The sequence below is a fragment of the Podarcis cretensis genome, assembly GCF_951804945.1.
Source record: "Podarcis cretensis genome assembly, chromosome: 10".
Lineage (NCBI taxonomy): Eukaryota > Metazoa > Chordata > Lepidosauria > Squamata > Lacertidae > Podarcis > Podarcis cretensis.
In genome coordinates, this window is record NC_137179.1 from 53,178,267 (window position 1) to 53,202,013 (window position 23,747).

Genomic DNA, 23,747 nt, shown 5'->3' on the forward strand with positions numbered 1-23,747 from the left:
ATCTTTAAAGAAACCAGTTTTATCAGCTACAAAGGGGAAGAAGGCATTCTCTTCCTAAATACCACCTCTGCATCCCATAACCTCTCAGTATTGAGTGAATTGATCGCTCATTAAGCCGGGTGACTTCTCGCTCTATCAGCATGGTTTTATAGTCTAATGTTAGTATATCAACCAAGTGTTCTTCTGACATTAATTCACAAAGGAAACTTCGGAAGCGTTGCTTTGAAGACAATTTCCCCTCACCTTTTTAATACATGCGGAGGACCCAATCCTGCTTTCATTAAGATCAATGGCACACTTCCTATTGACTTTTGTGAGAGCATCGTGGCAGTGTTCACACTGAGCTTTTTATTTCGTGCCATTGCTGTGGGGAAATTCTATTGAACAAAGGCAGCGCTTTTCCATTTATGTATTATAAAATGTCTAATTGAGACTACATATGATATGATCTAGTACCAGGTCTAAGATCGGTGTCAGAAGCCCTGATCTCAGGCACACTACTAAGTGTGGCCCAGGGACAGGGCACCACCAGAAGTGGCTCCACAGTTGTGGAATCACATCCCTGCAAAACTCATCCGTGCTTCCACTCTGCAGTCATTCCTTTGCTCCCTTACTGTGTTAAGAGCAGGGTGTGTGTGCTTTTTAAGGAAGAACTCGGGGGGGGGGGGGGAATGAGTTCCCTGACCTTTTTTAAATTAAATAATTCAATTTTTTTTACTGGTGTAGGGAAGGGGCTGGAACAGATATACAGTGGTACCTCAGGTTACATACGCTTCAGGTTACAGACTCCGCTAATCCAGAAACAGTACCTTGGGTTAAGAACTTTGCTTCAGGATAAGAACAGAAATTGTGCTCCGGCAGCACAGTGGCAGCGGGAGGCCCCATTAGCTAAAGTGGCGCTTCAGGTTAAGAACAGTTTCAGGTTAAGAACGGACCTCCAGAACGAATTAAGTACTTAACCCGAGGTACCACTGTGCACCCAATGCCTGAGCCAAAAATCCACCTATTTCTGTAATCAAGAAAGTTGTGCCCATTTCTAATCCAGATCATTGTCTGCTTGAGTTTATTAACCACATCTTACATTTAGCCACTGCAGGTGGTGAGTTCCCCCACCTTTTTTTCAGAAAAAAAACACACTGGTTAACAGCACTATGTATGTGGCTGCAGGGGTCAGCAGAGGTGTTCAAACCCTTTACATGTCAATCCCCCAATGTTTCAGCTGAGCTCTGGCTTATGCTGGTGTGTTTCTGGATGAGCCAAGATGAGGGATTTCAGCTGGTGTACTCCAAACTCTGCTCAACCTGGTGGTTCTTGGGCTTGGAATGCTCCCTACCTACCAGGGAGTAGTAGATGGGGGGGGGAGTGCAGGGTCTCCAGTATCGGAACTCCGTTTAACCGAGCTGAAATAGCTCTCCTCCTCCATACTTCAGAATCTCCTCCGACGGTGATTAACAACCTAAGCCTTTGATGAGGCTCCAGGCAAGTTCCCATTATGCAGAGTATACAGACAGCAGCAGAAGAGTGAGAAATATATGCTACATAGCTGGGATTTATTTCTATCTACGCAGGACAGAAAGAATATACATCTGCTCTCTGTGAAGTCAGAGAACCAACTGGACAAAGAAACAGGAAGCCAGTAATATCAACATCCGTCTCCCGTGAGACTTCCAACAGTCTGGAATGTAAACAGAGTCTTGTGACTCCAAAAACTGCACAGTGGCATGAACAGAAATCCAACATCCAGTTCGCCATCTCTGCTTTAAACAGAAGCTCGACACTTAAAAAAAAAAATTCTACCAAGCCTTTTCTTACTTTTATTTTTCTAGGTCCCTGTATTGACTTTACCTAAATATGCTTTTTTTGTCAGTTGTTTTTAACCTTTTTATTGTAAGTTTCTTTGTAAAGGCTTTCCCTAACAGGCAAGGTAGAAAGTTATTAAATAAATGAATAAAGAATACTGGAAAGAAAGAAAGAAAGAAAGAAAGAAAGAAAGAAAGAAAGAAAGAAAGAAAGAAAGTTCCCCAGAATCTCTTATACCTGAGCCTCTGAAAAAGGAGGAAAGCAGAAATCCCCCCCCCCCCACTTTTTGGTGGTGTCAGGAAGGGGGAGAGATTGGCACAAAGAGATAAAACAGTACCAGCCTGTCAACTCAGTCTTTCTTCCCTTTCCCTCAAGCTCTACTATGAATTCAGACAAAAGGGATGGTATTTCTGCAAAACAAAACAAAACTGCAAAGCAGAACAAAAAAAAACCCAGGTCCAGGCTTGGTCTTTTTAGGGTCTCCTTTGTAATGAGGTGGATGTGGGGGTGAGAGGGTGCACTAAGTTGGCATTAAAAAAATAAATCATTTCATCCATTTTCTGGGCAAGTCCATCGAAAGCAGCGTACAATTCAAAAACCCACAATGGGTGAACAATAAATAGTCAGTAATGCAGCCCATATAATAATGTAGCACATTGCAAATAATAATAATGTAGCACATTGCAAATAATAATAATGTAGCACATTGCAAGTAATAATAATGTAGCACATTGCAGTGTGCCCCAGAATGGCTGTGGAAACCCAGTCGGATGGGCAGGGCACAAATAAATGGTTGTTGTTGCTGCTGCTGCTGCTGCTGTTATTATTATGCTGTTGTTGTTATGCTGCTGTTGTTGTTGTTGTTGCTGCTGTTATTATTATCCTAATATGGACACGATTAGGGTATGACTTAAAAAGGCAAGGTCAGACTTCTCCAGATAACACTGCAGTTGTGATACCAGAAAAACCAGGCATGGGCAAACTTGGCCCTCCAGATGTTTTGAGACTACAATTCCCATCAACCCTGACCACTGGTCCTGTGATGGGAATTGTAGTCCCAAAACATCTGGAGGGCCAAGTTTGCCTAGGCCTGAGCAAAACTGATAAATGGTAAATGGCATTTCCAGCAGTTCATGTTACCTGGGCTTTCCCAACCAACAGCAAACCTAGGAGCACTTCTATAACTGGTGATCTCTCAGCCCACTATGCCTCTGTTTTGCTTGAATTTTATTTCATCCCAGAAATGCCTCCAGGTATTGGTTCAGAGGTTCAACATTCTCCCGGGACCACAAGGTGGAAACAATTATGCTCCGTAATGGATCAGGAGCCCATAATACCAACTAATGTTCCCATCACCTGGTTACACAGGAGCATAGAAAACTTCCTTACACCCAGTCAGACCGTAGGTTCATCTAGCTCCATAGGACTCTCATAGGTACTGGAGGGATCCCTCTCTCCTTCAGTCCAACCCTGGAGATGCTGAGAATTGCACCTGCAATCTTTTGCATGCTGAGCTCATGACTCTATCAGTGAGCCACCACGACCCTTTCCTGCACTCCAGTATTTCCCAGTGACAAACCGGAAAAGGAATACTAGGATCAAAGAAAGCTTAATGAAAAAATCAACACAGTGTGAGGCAGCTGTGAAAGGCAAAGTCCATGTTTGGCCTCATTAAGAACAGGGTCTAAAACAAAACTGCCAATATTATAATTTCTTTGTACAACTCTATGGGGCTGCATAAATGTTGTGACTTGAAATACTTTGCACAGTTCGGTTCGCTGCCTCTCAGGAAGGATATTGTAGAGCAGCAAAAGATACGAAAAATGGCCACCGGATTGATTAGGGGTCTGGAGCAACTGCCCTGTGATGAAAAGTTAACAATATTTGCGTGCTTCTTGTTTAAAAGAAAGATGGCGGGCCTGGTGCAGATAGTTTCTCTTTTCTCTCATAATAATAGAACCCAGGTTCATCCCACGAGGCTGGATAGTGAAAGGTTTTCCACACAGCACATAGTTAAACTATGGTATTAGCAACCACAAGATGTGAGGATGGTCACCAAATTGGAGGGCTTTAAGAGGTGACCAGACAAATTCATGGGCAGGGCTTCCAGTGGCTGCTAGTCATGATGGTTATATATACTACTTCCAGGACCAGAGATAGCACACATCTGAAAACCAGTCACTGGGGAACAACAGTGAGAACTGGACTGTGCTGTTATAGCCACCTTGTGGGTTTTCTAGAAGCTTCACAAGGGCATCTGGCCACTGTTGAAAACAGGATGCTGGAACTAGATGTGCATTTTCACTCAACTAGCTAGGCTCTTCTTATACTCATTAATACTAGGTCTTCTAGGTCATGCTTCTATTTGTTGTCCCACAAGGTTTCTAACAGATGGTTTTGTAAATGTGAAAATGGTGCTAACGATACTAATATTAAAAATCATTTCAGAGACTTTTATCTATGAGGTAAGTATCATGATATAAAGAGCACATTAAAGTGTCTTCACACCTTATTTCAGCAAGCTGTGCTTAAACCCATGTGTTAAGAGGCCTTGACTAATCAAAGTACAGTGGTACCTCGGGTTAAGTACTTAATTCGTTCTGGAGGTCCGTTCTTAACCTGAAACTGTTCTTAACCTGAAGCACCACTTTAGCTAATGGGGCCTCCTGCTGCCGCCACGCAGCCGGAGCTCAATTTCTGTTCTCATCCTGAAGCAAAGTTCTTAACCTGAAGCACTATTTCTGGGTTAGCGGAGTCTGTAACCTGAAGTATATGTAACCTGAGGTACCACTGCAATTGTGCCAACCAAATCACAATCAAGGTGGAGCAGCATGGAATCTTCATGAACTCTTGAGTTGCTGGAGACATTAGTGCAACCTTACCCAACCTGGTGCACCCCATATATTTTGGATATCACTCTTGACCACTGAACATGCTGCATGGGACCAATAAGAGCTGTAGTCCAAAACTCAATGAGGGCCCCCTGTTTAGGAAAGCTGCATTACTGAAGCTGGCACTTCTGTGTAAATAGGTGGTGACGAGTGCTCATCTAAGCAAGCGAGCAATGTAACTTGCGAGAATGGGACTCATATGAGGTTGCAGTAGGTTCTTACACGATCAAAAATCATGCAGCAACTTGGCCAGGGGGATAAAGAGGCCAGTGCCCTAAAAATGGCTACCAGGAATACAATGATTGAGACTAACCAGCATCACACTCTTGGCAGAAGGAACTTAGGTGCTGTTTTAGAGGCTATTTCCATAGCAACACACTCTTTAGCTTTACACAGCAAATTGCAGTGAGAGTTAATGCTGCACCTTCCATTAACTCCTAGCTCCTGGTTTCTGTTTCTGTTCTCCTTGAAACAGGAAATGTACAGCTCTCTTAAGAAGCATTAAAACTGTAAAAAGAGCTGTGCGTTGGAAGTCACAAGGCCCACAGCTACCTTAGTGAAAATAACAAAATTATGGGATGGGATAGAGAAGGTGGATAGAATTGTTTCACTTCCTTACGGTGCTAGAGCTTTTGGCCACCCAATGGAATTGATTAGTAGCAGCTCCAAGGCATAGTGAGAAAGGACACCCAACACTTCAAACTTAACCCACAACATTTGTTGCCATGAAACGTGAAGGCAGCCATTGGCTAGGACAGTTCAGACCACAGATGGGGAATTGATGGCCCTCCAGCCATTGCTGAAGTCCAGAATATCAGTCAGGAGTTTCTCCCAACTAAAGTAGATGCTCTACCACTGCGCTTTGGTCCTTCATATGTCATATGCTAGAAGTATACTTGATGATATTGGTTTAATGTGAAGCAAAAACATATAAAAGGTGTCTGAATGTCTAAGTAAATTCCTTCCATTTTTCCAAAAAAAGTGTCACACCTGCAGTCAGTATATGTTTAATAATGTTTAGCAATAAAGCTCTCTCTCTCTCTCTCTTTGTGTGTGTGTGTGTTTAACTGTTTGGGGGAGGAGTGTTTGTGATAGGATTGTGTCTACTGACCCAGCTCCCGACTGCCATGAGCTCAGCAGAGTAGATCCTGTGGGATCTTTGCCAGAGAGAACCCCACATAGAAAGTTCCCAGTCATGGATACACACTACACAGAGGTTCATACCTCCTACTAAATGTGCTGAGGTTGTGGGGAGAGGGAGCAGGCACACTTTCACTTCCTGTATTACTCACCAACTAACTAACGAAATATATAATATACATAATATGTGGTATGAGCCATATTGATGCATTCCAAAGAATATGCAAAGGTAAATACTGGTGAGGGGACATGCACACTTTAGTTCCAACGCAGCTGCCATCAGGTACATCTAACCCACCCCCAACTTTCCTATATTGAATGGTTTGCTTTTTCAGAGACGGTGCTGTGTTTACTCAAATAACTAATTCTTGCTTGCCACATGCTTTGCGGAAAATGCTTTCACCAGCAATTAAATTGCACTCCCTTACAGCCGCTGCTAATGACTCATCCCATGCTTTCTATTAATTTTTCAAATGAGAGCTTCCCAACTTCTGACATTCATTCAGGGACTATACATACGCCTTACATTTAATTTGCTATGTTCATTTTATGGTGGTAATGAAAGCATTCTGACTGATGTGCGCAAGCAATTTCCTTTTCCCTTTTCGGACAAACTTATATAGTGTTCATTTGTGTTATTCCTAGGTTTAAATCTCAATTAAAGCATTCAACTGAGTAAAAAGGAGTGTAGAGCTTGCATGATTATTTACTACGTACTTCCTCTAAAAAGGAGAAAATTCAGATACAATGGTGATAAGTTTGTCTGCTGATCTGGATGGCTCCAGTTCTACTGAAGTTTGCATTTGAATGCCACAAGAACTAGCATAGTAAAAATGTTTTCCTGGTAATATATTACCCTTTTGATGTCTCTGATCTGTTGTTTTACATGTAAGCAGGCCCAGTATCAGCACAGAGCATACACAGTCAAATGCTGGAGTCCAGAAACGCCCCACTGTTGATTCAGGGTGTGCCTCAGCTGACAAAGAGACTGGCCCTAGTCGTACCATTAGTACAATCATACCACAGCCAATAAATCCTCCACATTTGAATTCTCTCTCTCTCTCTCTCTCTCTCTCTCTCTCTCTTACACACACACACACATGTAGGAATGGGGAATCAGGACAGACAAAGAGTTTGATGATCGAGAGACGTTCCTTCTGGCCAGCCTCCAGAACCTCTCTTTTATTAAGTATTACAAAACATTGCCACCAGTGTGCTGGTAGCTGATTGGTTAACATACAAACAAAGAAACTCATTGCTGATTGGTTAATATTTGCATAAGGCGGGTACAAGGCAAGATTACATATAAACATTAATCTTAATAGTTCAAAGACTGTTAAACAAAGTAGAGCTTAGACAGGTATGAAAGCTCTTAATCCACTTATAACTAAGATTGATTATAATATGTCTAAAGCAATCACTAATATTCTGATCATAGCATAAGAGCACATAATCAATTATATGTTGAAGAAGAATATATCAGGGTAAACTTTAGGTGAACTAAGAAAAGGAATCTTGGTATTTGAAGAAGTGTGCATGCACACGAAAGCTCATACCAAGAACTAACTTAGTTGGTCTTTAAGGTGCTACTGGAAGGAATTTTTTTTTGTTTTAAGAAAAGGAATGTTGTGCATGGTACATCTTTGGTATGTGCAAGGGGGATTAAAAGGATAGCTATAGGATTAAAAAGGTGAAGCTTGAGTGTTTCAAGAAAGGCAAAAAGGGAGGGCAATAGTGATTCCCAAAATCTCCCAGAATCTCCCAGAATGCCACACAGAAAAGAGCCAATGTTTTACTATACTGGTATAGAAAGAGAACATCCTTTCACACACACACACACACACACACACACACGAAACCCATAAAAAGGGCAGCAAAAACCCAAGCGCCATGTGACCAATGTCACCTGGGGAAACTGGGCCTGGAATCAGTGCTGCTTGACTTACTACATTCTCAAGCTGAGGCTGGAGCGTGGCCTCAGCTCTCCTCCTGCAATGGATTGTATTAGCAATGGTTTCTAGAGAGGGCCCAGGGGCTGGGAGATGACTATAATAATTTGTCTAACTTTACTGCAGCACTCCTTGCACAGGTGTGATGGATTGCCCAAACTACAAGTTTATTTGGGGCATGTTTATATCCCCCCTCCCCACCCCTGCACTACAAATGTTTCACTGAAGGAGCACCTCTCTTGAAAAGTGCTGCTGTCATTGCAAGGCTTTCTAACATTTACTTTTATGTTTTCCGGTACACATGATTTACTGCATATGCTGTGCTACAAACAATGCAGTTTCTTAAATGATCTGCTGCCTGGTGGCTCAAAAAAGAAGCCAGGTTGTTGTTTTTTAGCTTTCTCAGAAATGGAGGTTCCCGGCAGTACAGTGGTATCTCGGGTTACAGATGCTTCAGGTTACAGACTCTGCTAACCCAGAAATAGTACCTCGGGTTAAGAACTTTGCTTCAGGATGAGAACAGAAATCGTGCGGTGGTGGCGCGGCAGCAGTGGGAGGCCCCATTGTTGGGTCTCTGGACCGTAATAAAGATTGATTGATTGATTGATTGATTGATTGATTGATTGCATCAGATTCAGGCTCCAACACTTCACCAACTTCCCCTCCCCATTTACGTACCGGGGAGAACTCACAAGCTAGTACACCATTTTGGTTGGTCTAACAATAAAGGTGAAGAACGGACCTCCAGAACGAATTAAGTTCTTAACCCGAGGTACCACTGTATTTGAAATCCTAAACTCCGATGAATGACCGATATACGAATGATACATTTAAAATGTGTGCATGAGTTGTAGTGAGGAAATGGTCTGAGGTTCCATTGTGGGGTTTTTGGCATTAGCATTCTGCAGTATTGCAGCAGCCTAAGAGAAAACGGAAGTTGAGAATGACAGCAAAAGGAGAGAAAATGAGACCACCAAGAGTAGGATATGGGAGGGGTGCAGCGAATACTCAACTGTTATCTGTATAACTGTAGTTGTATAATCTGTCGTTGTACAGTTATGACTGTATAATCTGTAGTTGTCACTGACTGGCAACACCTGCATTATAATATTATGCAGACATATCAACAATAAAGGTGAACAAATGCAATATGCACTGAAATACAGATAACATTTGTATTCAGACGAAAGACAGGTAGTCAGACAAATATTATTTTGTTTGCGTATCTTGATTTTAACAGGTACCTTGGGCTACTCCTAGTTGTCTTCCGCAAGCATGCAGTAAACAGCAACATCTGGGTGACAACAGGCTTGCGAATGCAATTTAAGGAACTAGGAAACAAATCCCTGCAGATCAGACTTCACTTGTGCTGTCCAATCTGTCTGCCTTTTACATACATGCACACTTCTCAGTGAAGGATGTGCCTCATTATTTAAAGAAAAGCAGAGCGGGAACACAAGAAGATGGAAAAAAGAAAACTGTAGATATGCAACATACACATACATCTAACAAAGGCCATTAGGATGATGCAAATGGTCAAAACAGTCATGTTTAACACACCTTATTCCTAGGTAAGTGTGCATTAATCTGTAACGCTATAATATATACCTGAAAGTAAATCCCATTGAACTCAATTGGTCTTCTCAGCTAGGCATAGTATTGCACTGCGATACTTGTTTTTGCTTTATTAAAAAGCACTACTGGTTTTATAGGAAAAACAGTCCCCTAGCACATTTCTTAGATAATTTTTATGGTATTAAAGGTTAATAGACACGTGAATTGAGCCACAGTTATAGTTGCCATGGGAACTGTAATTCTAAATTTTATTACTTATGTACATAATTTGTTAAATATAATGATCTATTAACATATTTTTTATAGAATGTACTGTTTTTCTCCATCTGCTGGAGTGCATGGATGGGCTTCTTTTTAACATTTGGACTACAAATAATGATTATTATTAAAAGGAATGGACACTCCTGGTCACCTCTGCACAGAGCCCATTTATTTAGTGTATTTTTTAACTAGTATATAATGCAAAATGTATAAAGGGGGAAGGGACTAGATTAACAGCAAAAGAAGGTAAGATAGTGCTACAGTGCTACAGTGTGAAGTATTTTAGGTACCACAAAACCATCTCATGTAAACTCAACTGAAGGATGTAACATGCTTCTTGTACAGATCAGATAAGCATCAATGTTGAAATTGCTTTCTGTGTTGTGCAGCGGGAGTGCAAAATGTTTTGTGCAAATAAGGAAGGAGCTGAAATTGAGGATTCCACATGAGAGAGAGGTTGCAGTACACTTACAATGGATTATGCATCTAAAAAAATTAAAAAAAAAAAAAGGTAAAGGAGCTCTGGATGGTTAAGCCCATTCAAAGGTGAATATGGGGTTGCAGCACTCATCTCGCTTTTCAGGCCGAGGGAGCCGGCGTTTGTCCACAGACAGCTTTCCAGGTCATGTGGCCAGCATGACTAAACAGCTTCTGGTGCAACAGAACACCATGAAGGAAGCTAGAACGCACAGAAGCACTGTTTCATTTCCTGCCGCAGCGGTACCTATTTATCTACTTGCACTGGCATGCTTTCAAACTGCTAAGTTGGCAGGAGCTGGGACAGAGCAACGGTCAAGATGTTTATCATGGTCTTTTCTGCACACGCCTGTTAATCTGAGCAAATACTGCATTCTTAGGCTTAAGTCAATATATTTTATAAACATCTTTTTCTTTCTGAAGTTTTACAAGTGTGGGGGAGAAATAACTGTTAAGTCACAAGAGAGGTACTGTAACTATAGAAAACTTAAACAAAACATTGTTGGTGTACCATTGAAGAGAAATGTGAGCAGCACTATTCCAGCTCTGAACAAAACTGAAAGGACAGCAAAAAACACACATTTTGGCAGGAGTCCAGAAAATGCAGACAAAGAGATCCAAATTAGGACCATTATTAGAATTCCTAACCAACAAAAATTGTTTTATAATTTACAAGATGAAAAGCAGCTCTTGTGGATCATTTAGCAAACTGAATAAAGGGAGCCCATTACCACTAATATGCCCTGCGACACTAGAAGATGGCTGCCAAATCCGACATTTTCAACAGCTTTTTTAAATAGAGCTGTGGCATTTGTTGCTGCCTAAAAATACTTCATCTAGTTTCTATCATTTTATTACGCCATAAATCTTTATTTAAATAACTGCTCCAATGTGAAGGAACAATATATTAATTATTATTAAAATCAGATTAAAGATCCTATGAAGACGGATCAGCTTCAAACTTTATTAGATTCAGTTAAGCCATATAATAACCATTATAGGATGTGCCAGATAAAAACATTCAATGAGCCAGATATACTCCACAAGTTTATTCTATTTTCATGTAACAGTTACTTGGAATGATGCACAGCTAGTACTCTCCCATTTCCTGGTACATGTACTCCTAGGACCAACTAGATGAGATGCAACAGGAGATACTTTTAATAATCTAAACCAGAAATCTATCTAGGTTTGGGGGGCGGGCGCTTGGCTTGGCTCATAAATAAGTGCAGCCATTCCACACCCTTCCTTCTCTCCAAAACCAGCTTTCAAGAAGCAGCAATAAGGTGTCTCTCTTTAAGCCTTCATTCTGCCTGAAGGCCTGACCAATCAAAGCACCAAGATGGATGATAATACGCAGTTTCTCACAGCCTCAGGAGTCTTCATAAGACCCAGAAGCCCAAACTACATTACCAATATATCTTAAAAGCTCAAGGAGTCTTGATAGTACAAGGATGGAAGAATGAAGAAATCCCAACAAAAGAACGGTGGCAAGAAAAACTGATGACTTATGCAGAATTGGCTGAATTGACATACAAATTGAGGGACAAGGACAACTGACTTTAAGGAAGAATGGGAGCTTTTCACAAATTATTTAAAAAGACAACAAAACTCCTTGGCAGGGTTTGAATAAACATACACTAATTTATTGATTGATAACATGATAGATAGATAGATAACGGAAGGATATGTACAAGTTTATAACATGCAGAGAATAATATGTGCTGAGAAATCAGAGAGAGGAGCTGAGGGAAGTCTCTAGGGGAGGGGGGAGGGTTTGAGGGGGTGGGGAAAATAATGAATATGATATGCTTTGAAATTTTGTTATGCTGAAATTGTTAATAAAATATTTTTTTTTTTTAAAAAAAAAGCTCAAGGAGCAGTGCCAGTCTCAGGCAGAGAAATCCAGCATAACGTCTGTGTGTATTCACCCCTATTCCAAACTCTGTTCAGGAGCAGGGATACTGCTGGCTGAGAGGGAATGAGTCTGGCAGAGAGACGACAAGCCTTAAAAACAGTTTGACTTACACCACCCTCCCTCTATTGTGTGGGCAGGTAATCCCTCCCCTACCTGGCCTGGTCTCCTTGGCAACACTTCCCCCAGGTGGGATTGGACAACTGACTGAGGTAGGCGGAGACCTCCAGGTATCCCACCTGGGGGAAGGCAAAGCCAAGCCTATGCTGTTGGGGCCGCTCCAGATCTAGGGGCTGCACGCGTCCACGCAAAGGGCGCCCCCCGTTTTAAGCGGGGAGGGGTCATTGTCTGGGAAATCCCAGTAACTTTTCCCCACCCAAGCCCCCTACCAGAATGCGCTGACGCAGCTAGGACAGAGGACTAACATTGGCATGCATATGTCTGAAATGAGGGCCTGGCTCAGCTGGGTCATCTATTTCATCTATTTCAAACTCAACTCATTCTGACAGATATTAGTTTTGGATTGTCTGTGCCAACTGTGCTATGTAGGTTTTGGTACTGGTGTTGGTGTTTAAACGTATTACATGTGGATTTCAGCGACAATTCCCCGAAGTTAGCAACAGACAAGGGCTTATTTGAGGAACAATGAAAATGAATTCTCAATATGCTGAAGACTGGGATGAATGCAATCAGAACTAGCTGCTCCAACCAAGCGAATCTCCCCTGCTCTTTTCTCATTCCCAACCATCACCTGACTAAATCCCCACTTGTCAACTGTCATTCCATGATCCCATCGGCTCCCCCCTCCCACTTACTTCACCATTCCATATGCCAAGTGATCTTCCCTTTCTTCCCTTTAACAGAATCCTCAAACATGTTTCTTTAGAGCAATTTCCCCTTGTGTAATCTTCCCCCCCACTGCGATATTGATATTGGAAAGTTATTTTTGTGGGGAAAGAAAGAGGACAGTCTTGAAAGAGGAAGGGAGGCTAGTGGAAATATAATAATCTGTTTAGATTCTCTCAGTTTCTCATTTATTCAATCTTTATATAGGGCAATGGGGGAGGGTTTCTGCCAAAATAGTTGGAAATCCAACAAGTAATAGAAGGTGCCATTCAAAACATGCAACTGGGCAAATCTCCGGGGCCTGATGGACTGACTTCCAAATATTATAAAACTTTAAAAGAATGGCTAATACAACCTTTGAAGGAAGTCTGTAATGAAATTCTTGAGGGGAAAGAAGCACCTGAAACGTGGAAAGAGGCTTATATCACGCTTATACCGAAGACAGAGACAGAAAAGACTCAACTTAAAAACTACCGCCCAATCTCCTTACTAAATGTGGATTATAAAATTTTTGCTGATATTTTAGCTAATAGACTGAAAAAAGTTTTGATGGGGGAGATTCACAGGGACCAATCGGGCTTTCTCCCGAGAAGGCATCTATTAGATAATGTAAGGAATATAATAGACATTTTGGAAATGCTAGAAGTTAACATAAACACAAAAGCTGTTCTGATATTTGTGGATGCGGAGAAAGCCTTTGACAATATTTCCTGGACCTTTTTAAAGAAGAATCTCCATGGGATGGGGGTAGGCCAAGGTTTTGAAAATGGTATAGGCGCAATATATTCTGAACAAAAAGCAAAGTTAATTGTAAATAATGTAGTCACAGAAGAATTTAAGATAGAAAAAGGGACACGTCAGGGGTGCCCAATTTCCTCACTACTTTTTATTTCGGTCGTGGAGTTTTTGCTCAACATGATAAGAAAAGACCAGCTGGTTAAAGGGGTTCAGGTCGGAGCGAGACAATATAAATTGAGAGCATTTGCAGATGACTTGGTACTTACATTACAAGAGCCAGAATCTAGCACTAAAAGGGTTTTGGAATTAATTCAAGAGTTTGGTCAAGTGGCAGGATTTAAATTAAACAAATCAAAGACTAAGGTATTAGAGAAAAACTTAACAGCAGGGGAGAAGGAGAGGTTTCAGAATGAAACAGGTTTAACTGTGGTTAAGAGTGTAAAATATTTGGGGATTAATATGACAGCTAAAAACATGAATCTATTTAAAGATAATTATGAGAAATGTTGGAATCAAGTGAAAAAAGATCTAGAAATTTGGTCAAACTTGAAGCTTTCCTTGTCTGGTCGAATTGCAGCTATTAAGATGAATGTATTGCCTAGAATGTTATTTTTGTTCCAAACATTGCAAATTGTTGATAAGATGGAGTGTTTTAAGAGATGGCAGCGAGATATCTCTAAATTTATCTGGCAGGGCAAAAAACCCAGAATAAAATTTAAGATTTTAACTGATGCAAAGGAAAGGGGGGGATTTGCCCTGCCAGACTTGAAACTTTACTATGAATCAGCAGCTTTCTGCTGGTTGAAGGATTGGCTGCTTCTTGAGAACACAGACACCTTAGATTTGGAAGGTTTTAATAACTTTTTTGGGTGACATGCATATTTGTGGTATGACAAGGTTAAGGTTCATAAAGGCTTTAAAAACCATATTGTCAGGAAAGCATTGTATAATGTTTGGATTAAATATAAAGATTTGTTGGAGAATAAAACTCCAAGGTGGCTGTCACCAATGGAGGCAAAGGCATTGAGAAAACTTAATACGGAGTCTAAATGGCCAAAATATTGTGAAATCCTAGAACAGGAGGGTAATAAGTGGAAATTGCAGAGTTTTGAGAATCTAAAAGACAAAGTGCGAGATTGGCTTCACTATTATCAAATAATGGAGGTTTACAAGCTGGATAGGAAAATTGGTTTCCAGGTGGAAAAGTCAAAATTGGAAACAGAACTGTTAGAATCCAATACTAAGAATTTGTCAAAAATGTATAACTTGCTGTTGAAATGGAACACGCAGGATGAAACGGTTAAATCAGCTATGATTAAGTGGGCGCAAGATATTGGACACAATATTATGTTTGCTGACTGGGAAAAGTTGTGGACCACCGGTATGAAATTCACGGCGTGCAACGCCTTGAGAGAAAATATTATGAAAATGATTTATAGGTGGTACATGACCCCAGTCAAGCTTGCTAAAATTTACCACTTATCAGATAATAAATGTTGGAAGTGTAAAGAAAATGAAGGTTCATTCTTTCACCTCTGGTGGACGTGCCCAAGGATCAAGGCTTTCTGGGAAATGATATATAATGAAATGAAAAAGGTATTTAAATATACCTTCTTGAAGAAACCAGAGGCCTTTCTCCTGGGTATGGTCAGCCATGTGGTGTTAAAGAAGGATAGAACTTTGTTTTTATATGCAACAACAGCAGCAAGGATCCTTATTGCCAAGTATTGGAAGACACCAGATCTACCCACTTTGGAAGAATGACAGATGAAAATGACAGACTATATGGGACTGGCAGAGATGATGGGCAGAACCCGGGACCAGGAGAAGGAGACAGTGGAAGAAGATTGGAAGAAATTTAAAGACTACCTTAATAAATACTATAAGATTAATGAATGCTAGATTGACAGGGGTTTAAAAATAATGTGGTTTTCAGAGACCTTGATTAAGAAAAGGAATGGAATTAGTAAAAAAACTTTTGGGAAATAAGGGAATGGATTTGCTGATTGGATAATGAAATTAGAATACAAAACTGGGAGGTATGAGGAAGTCGGGGAAAATAGGTTGAGAAAATTAAGGTTTGAAATTATACTTGGTTTTTTTTGTTTTTTTGTTTTTGTTTTTATTGTTGTTGTTTGTATTTGTATGTTTTTATTGGAAATGTTAATAAATATTATTTAAAAAAACAACAACAAAATAGTTGGAAATCCATTCTAACATATTGTTTATATAGAAAATCTTGCACTATGCATGGTTGTGCACAGAACTACTTGTAAAATATGCGGTAAGGAAATTTTACCATCAAGAAAGATGCATTAGTGGGCTGTAAGTATAAAAAGGTTGACTACCCCTGATTTAAACAAACAACATGGTAGGAAAATTTCACACGCCATCTCAACCTGACTATCCACATTCATATATTGTTCCAGACTCAATTCAAGGATTTGGTTCCAGTCTATAAAATCATAAACTTAGGGATCACACTTCTGAGTTCAGCTTCTTCCTTGAGGTCCCAGCATGATGTCTATTGTACAATGGCCTCTTGTGGTGTCCTCCAACTGTCCAAGCCTAATAGCAAGGGCCCATGAAGAATCATCAGTACACAATGCACTTTGAAAAGTAATTTTCTCCAGGCTGTGATCCTGAGTATCTTCAAAAGCATTACAGGATCATTTTATCGCGCAAGTAATTTGTAGCTGGCAGAAATGAACAGTGACTCGTTTGGGTTTGATGACTCAAAGTTTGCATCCAATTGTAACCACCATTTGGTAAGAGTAACCACACTTGCAAACTGAGAGAGACTTGAGCAGATTAGTCTGAATACCTATAAAATCTAGGACAGACTCAGTAACCTTCAAGGATCAGTTGTTACCATGAATACTAAGCTGGTGAACCAGGAGAGATACCATGATGAAGCCCAAACCAATTTAGGTCCTTTAGAGGACAATTCATTACAGTTTAGTGACTTTTATGTGACTTTCCCCTTGCAAACATGCTTATCCTTTCCAGCAAGAACTGAAATGGATAATTGGAAGGTGGCTCTCAAGCAGCAAATTTTGTAAATGGAAGTACTAAAGTCACCTATGAACAGGGTTTAACTCAAGTAGTACACTGAATACTGGCAATATACAAAAAAAGGAAGAGATGGTGAGAAAAGAATAAAAGAAAGAGAGATGGAGTTATTAAATGCAAGAACTGTGGAACTTAAAATGTAGTTACAGTTACTGGAGGAAAACCTTAAAATTGTGGAGTGGCAATGTTAATACTTTCATTAGAGACAATGTTCAGCCGCTATGCAAAAGATAGTATTGCCAAATTAACTGATGGTCCGTTCAGTTGTGAAGGGATATAATCCTGAAGTAATAGTCTGAAGGTGGTGTTTGTGTGCTCTGCTTCATCGTGTCCAGGCAAGTTTTTGAGTTTTCTACACCAAAGTGTCTTATTAGACAAAGAAAAGATAACAGCAGAAGTAGCAAAAAGCCAGAAGCTGTAATCACACTGCGTTCTCAGCTGTGACATAACTTTGCATTGAATGGAGTGGGGGCCTATGCTGAGACCATAGAAATTTCCCACCAATAAAGCTCCACCTCAATTTAGAATGCACTTTATTTACAATAATTGATGCAAGCAATGAGAATATATATATATTTGGGCCAGGCCTACCTTTGGCAGAGTGTGGGAGCTGCCTCAGGCAAGAGATCTGGGGTGTCATGAAAGGGCAGCAAATCATTACTGGATTAATTAAGTACAGTGGTACCTCAGGTTACATACGCTTCAGGTTACATACGCTTCAGGTTACAGACTCCACTAACCCATAAATAGTGCTTCAGGTTAAGAACTTTGTTTCAGGATGAGAACAGAAATCGTGCTCTGGCGGCATGGCAGCAGCAGGAGGCCCCATTAGTAACCTGAAGTGGTGCTTCAGGTTAAGAACAGTTTCAGGTTAAGAACGGACCTCCGCAATGAATTAAGTACTTAGCCCGAGGTACCACTGTATTATGAGTAGTAGTATAATAATGATAATAATTTATTATTTATACCCTGCCCATCTGGCTGGGTCCCCCCAGCCACTCTGGGCAGCTTCTAACAAAATACTAAAATACAATAACCTATTAAACATTAAAAGCTTCCCTAAACAGGGCTGCCTTTAGATGTCTTCTAAAAGTTTGGTAGTTATTTTTCTCTTTGACATCTGGTGGGAGGGCGTTCCACAGGGCGGGCGCCACTGCTGAAAAGGCCCTCTGCCTGGTTCCCTGTAACTTGGCTTCTCGCAGCGAGGGAACCGCCAGGAGGCCCCCAGCGCTGGACCTCAGTGTCCGGGCAGAAAGGTTGCGGGGACAGGACCAAAGCAGGCTGCTCACATTTTGTGCCCATTTTATTAACCTCTGGCAAGAATGCTTCTTCTGTGCCTTAAGGGGAAAAGATTGGGATGGGGTGTAGAGAAATCCAGAAAACCACAACAGAACAAATACCTTGCAATAGCTTTGCAATACAATTTGCAAATGTTCTAAAAATGAGAGGTGGAACCATTTACTGGGCATCTACCCCCACCTCTCTCTCTCTCTCTCTCTCTCTCACACACACACACACACACACACACGCACACACACACACACTTTTTCACACACTCATTTTCACATAACTTTTACATCCATTTAATCAATGTGACTCATATCCTGAAAACGAAAGAAAGAAGACAGAGCAAAATGCATACAAACACAGATTATAAGCCAGGGAGGACCAAAGCTCTCCCCGCCACCTCCTTCCCCTCGCTACATATGTCCAAAACACTGAAATAAAAATCACTGTAGCATAAAAGACAAGCTGTTGAATGATAGTGATGAAATGGAAGAAGCATAAAAGACCTGAAATCTCTTCTTTGTCCTCTGCAGACATTCTTGCAGTAGGATACAGTAATTCTAATTTGTTCTGTTTTTAAACTGCTCTGTTGCCGTGTGTCTTGTTCTGCACTGCAGTATCAACTAAGAATACATTTTTTTTTTAAAAAAAAGCTTTTGTTAGTCAGGGCCTCCAATGGAACCTGCAGCTCTGGCAGTTACCTGCGTGTGGATTTTTAAAAGTCTAATAAGCATTATAAAACGTTTCTCTTTGCACAGCCTATCCTCTTGCAAAGTGTTGATGGAAATTATTTCAAGGAGACGTATCAACATGCAGCAACGCTGCGCTACTCAAGTGACAGACGAGTCATTCTTACCCACAATCCAGATTTTATAAATTAAACTAAGAAGGGAATAATACATTGGAGCTTCTTCAGCCCTTCCAAATGAGTGCTTCTGTTCAAAGGGAACACTAACTGGTGAAATACGGATGAAAATGAATTGATGAGGCATACCAACATGTAGCCATCTTGCACAAGTGAAGTGTTTGAGAAGCATCCTTACATGAATTGAGTCGACACACAATGCAAAGGCAAAGTGGAAATGAGTGGCGAATGTCTTTGTGAAGTGCAGAAGAGTGTGTGTGTTGAAAACTCCAAGCACCCCTGCATTACAAAACCGTAAATATGTGCCAGTATTTGCGCAATGCCATTACTGTAACTGCATACAACTTCTGCAGGAATCGCTGCAATCAAGAACCACCTCCACCCATATCATTCTGCCTGCACTCTGAGATCAGATGGAGAGGCCCTTCTCTGCCTCTCCACATGGGCGGGTGCTAAGATTGGCAGGATGTGTGAGAGGGACTTTTCCATGGCCACTTCCAACTTGTGGAACCCTCTAGCAATATTCAGTACTACCTAGCATAATGTAAGAATCCTGAGAATGCTGACCTGTTTGCCAGGCCTTAATTGCAAATCCCATCATGTACTGGGCTGACAGGTGAAAAGGTGCATAGAAAAGATCACAAGCTCCTAGAGGAAGTGAACTTTAAATAATATTTAAAGGAGCAGCAAAAATGAAAAGTATACAGATAGATTTTCTGGAGGAATCTGCTGTTTGTGGGGTAAGAACATAGAATTCTTGCAAGATTCACATGTAATGACTAAAGTGGATGCAGCATGACCTGGAAACTATGTTTAGCAAAAAGGAAGGAAGGAAGGAAGGAAGGAAGGAAGGAAGGAAGGAAGGAAGGAAGGAAGGAAGGAAGACCCCACTGCAAGTGCATACAGAGATCTATCAACATTTTCAGTTATTCTTTGTTATAATCACTTCTCAATATGTCAGCTGCCTTAGAGTATAAGCATACTCCAGTATTCTCAACAAAACCTACTTAAATGGAAATCTTGGAATTTGCAGGATAGCTTTGAGGATTGCAAGATAATGTATATTAAGTGTTTCACTCAAAGGCATCCCAAAGCAACTACTTAGCATGTAGCATTAATTATAATAATGCAGTATGTCAGAACTGGGAAAAGGAACCCAAATTACAATGGTTGGGATCAAAGGATCTCTTGAATGATTGGAAGATACTTTCGCTTACTAAAACTGCCTCCACCCAATTTTTTTCCAATTCTTGTCTCCTCCTGGAGTTCCATATGTCATTCCCCTGACCCTCAGAAGCAGCTTTTTGAAGTGGGGAGGTGATCTATTCAGTTTCTTTGGAGGGGAAATGGTAAAGCTGTGTTGCATGAGCAAATTGCAGCTCACACTTTTCCGAATCCAATCCAACAGTGGCATTTTAGATTGCCTTGTTTTTGGGATTCATTTTACAAAGAGGATGCTAGCATTCTAAATCAAATCACTTTTACAAATAGCTATTAAAGCTATAATTCTGAACCATTTACTCATGAGTAGTCCCATGGGGGTATGTTTTCTGGCTTTGTGCCGAAGATTGCAAGCAATTTTATCAACGGTAATGTGCTCTAATTGTAACTGCTTAAGAAAGCAAAAGGGAAGCAAATGGATATTATTCTGGAAACTGATCAAAGGATCAGCTTCCTAATTAAACTTAAAAAAAAATGTAGCAAGCTTTTAGCAAAAACAATTCAGTCCGGTAAAGTGCCGCATAGGCTGATTGTGCTACAGAATATAAGAGAAACATCAGCAAAAAGAGAAATGTTTTCGGCAACTGTTCCCTCTTGAAGAGACTGGACCCATTGCTTAATGGTCTCTCTCCTACCTACCATTTATTTACAACTATATAGACTGATTAGAAATGAGCCTGTCTCATTTTATAAGGATTATTATACCTGCTGGTGAACAGGTATCAGTCCCTGTCCTCACCCCTCCAACACAGTAGCCATTAAGTGCTCGGATATCTTTTTATCCTTTAATCTTCTCTTGCCTTGAATGGGGAGTGAGAAGGAGATAATCCATTGCATACTCCACACCCCCACCGCATGTCTGCAGGTAGACAGTCATGTAAACCTCCCCCCCCCCAATTAATGGTTTTCTGGATTCTCTTGGATGGACAAAAAGGGGGCATCTTACTCTGCATGCGCACCCTTGTTCTACCATCTTTTCCAGAAGCTCTTGGCCAGCTTCCCCACACCTACAAATTGAGGGTTCGTCCAGGCTTCTGCTTGTCTCATGCAGTGCCGGATTTATGTATAAGCTAAACAAGCTATAGCTTAGGGCATGGGTAGGCAAACTAAGGCCCGGGGGCCAGATCCAGCCCAATTGCCTTCTAAATCCGGCCCACAGACGGTCGGGGAATCAGCGTGTTTTTACATGAGTAGAATGTGTCCTTTCATTTTAAATGCATCTCTGGGTTATTTGCGGGGCCTGCCTGGTGTTTTTACATGAGTAGAATGTGTGCTTCTATTTAAAATGCATCTCTGGGTTATTTGTGGGGCATAGGAATTCGTTCATTTTTATTTTTATTTTCAAAATATAGTCCAGCCCCCCACAAGGCCTGAGGGACAGTGGACCGGCCCCCTGCTGAAATGTTTTGCTGACCCCTGGCTTAGGGCCTCACTTTCTTGCGGCCCACCCAAAAAAATAAAGGAAAAAGAACTGGATGTACATTTCCAAAATATAAGATGAAAAACAAATAAAATAAAACCTACATACAGCAACAGTGTTTTGTGTTGTGTAGGCTCCTATGATTTAAGTAATAGGCCCCGCCTGCTCCCTAAAAATATCACTGGTTTGCTCATTTCTATGTAGAGGGTGCCTACATTCTGCATGGACTGGTTGCATGGCAACATGTGCAAATGGCTTTAGATACCTATTAGGTCCATAAATTACCATATAGCATGTATTCAACACAAAAAACAGTGACAATTTGTTGTTGACAAAGGACAGCTGGACATAGAAAGGGCCCCATTACCTTCAGTAGCTTAGGGCCTCATCAAACCTAAATCTGGCCCTGGTCCCATGCTTAGAAAGCATGAATCCTAACAGTTTTCCACTTGTCCCATGCTTTCTAGGGACAGGGATGAGCACTTCTCCATTTGCTGCACCGCTTTCCCCAGGAAAACCCTCTCTATAGCACTGAATCAGAGCAACTGTCAATCCACTGCAAACCCAACTGACATTTGGTCCAATTTTGCGGTACATTTCGGTCTTTTCCAGAGGGAAGTGGCAGGAGAATGGAAGTCTAGATGAGCCCTGAGTGGTCAATGAAGGGCAGGGCTTTTTCCGCGTTGCTGCTGAGATCCTGGAGCATGACACCAAAGGAAGTGTGCCTTGCATTTTAGTTTAGTTTTTCTTCTAGGAACCACATCCTGGTTACTGCCTCTCATTTTCAAGTTTAACATTCAACACCTATGCTGTTTTGGTGTGGTGTTATCTTGATTATTTTGGTTTCTAGTCATAATTTGTGTATATTTGTTCTCCACCTTGAAGGTCACTGGGGGGAAAGTAGACAACAAATGATGAAAACAAACAACAAACAAAGTGCCATTGGAGGGCAGGAAATAATACTCATGGAAACACAGAGGCATGCTTTGTTCACCTCTAGGAACCATGTGTATTTCAAGGATTGATAATAAAAAAGAGCTGTAAGTGGAGGTCAAGGTGATGCTACTATAAACTACTATCCAATAAATCAGAGAATAAGACACTGCTGCAAGAGCAGACAAAGAATAAACGCAGAGATGAGCAATATATATTTCAGGCATATCACTTGTAGAAGAGTTACCACAACAACACAGATTTGTCATGCAGAATTTAACTGCTGGTGTCAAACCTCTACTAGAGAAGAGGCCTTTACACTATATCATACAAGAACAAAGCAGTGCTACCAAACGGGATGTCAGGTCTAGTGAAAAGAAGGACAGGGAAACTATTGATCACGATACCGTTGCAAGAATCTACTTAAACTAGTTTCTATGACATTAGACTGATGGGTTTTTTTTCATATTTGTTTTTACAGAACTGGCAAAGCCCTCTTTAAATTTATCAGCAACGCAGGGGTTTCAAACATAAACTACATGCTTAATTGGCCATGCATTTGTTTTTTAACATTTGGCAAGTGATACCAAACAGCAAAGCACCAATCACACACTTAAATGACACGCAAGAATGAACTGGGTGGGCTGGAAGCCCCCAAAATCTATTTAAGCATGCAATGCCATTTTCAATGCAATTAGTTATCTAATTGCAAAGCCAAGCCTCATCGATGCATTTGCACATGCAATTAATTACAATTTACTTAAAAGCACTCAGTTGTAGTGCCTTATTATTCATTTCCCCAAAAGTACATTACCAAAGGATGGATCTGGTTCTAAAAATCAAGGGGAATATTATGTTTGTAATGATAAAATGGAGCATTTAACTAAGAAACCACTCCAGGTTAATTGTTCAAGACGACAAATGTTGTTTCAGGAAATATACCTTTGGCCACCTTAAGACGTATCCAAAAGCACCTGCTTATCCTTCTAAATCTGCAGGGATTATTTTTTCCCCCTTCAAGTGATCCGAATTCTCAGCTTCCTTTGTGCTCAGATCAAAAGGCCAAAACAAGACTTGAAGGCTGCTTATCTACTTGTATATATTCACAGATTATATACCTTCTAGTAATTTATGTCTGGATAGTTACTTGGGCCTGCTTAAGTAAAAAAGAGTTGCCCAAGCTTTGCACATAGCAAGGATGGATCTAGGGTTGGAATGGTTTTGTAAGATCAGTACACTAAAGTACACCAGGATTTAACTTCTCAGCTGTTTTCTTACCTCACTTCTTCATTGTGACAACATGGACACAGCAGAAATGAATAGGGGCAAAGCCTTGTTTAATCTTTTTTTGTGACCT

General features: G+C 40.8%; 1 protein-coding gene across 3 annotated transcripts in view; it reads right to left on the reverse strand.

Moving 5' to 3' along the window:
- IMMP2L (inner mitochondrial membrane peptidase subunit 2) overlaps positions 1–23,747 on the reverse strand; it is a 468,990-nt gene that overhangs the window by 134,590 nt on the left and 310,653 nt on the right. The window lies entirely within an intron of this gene.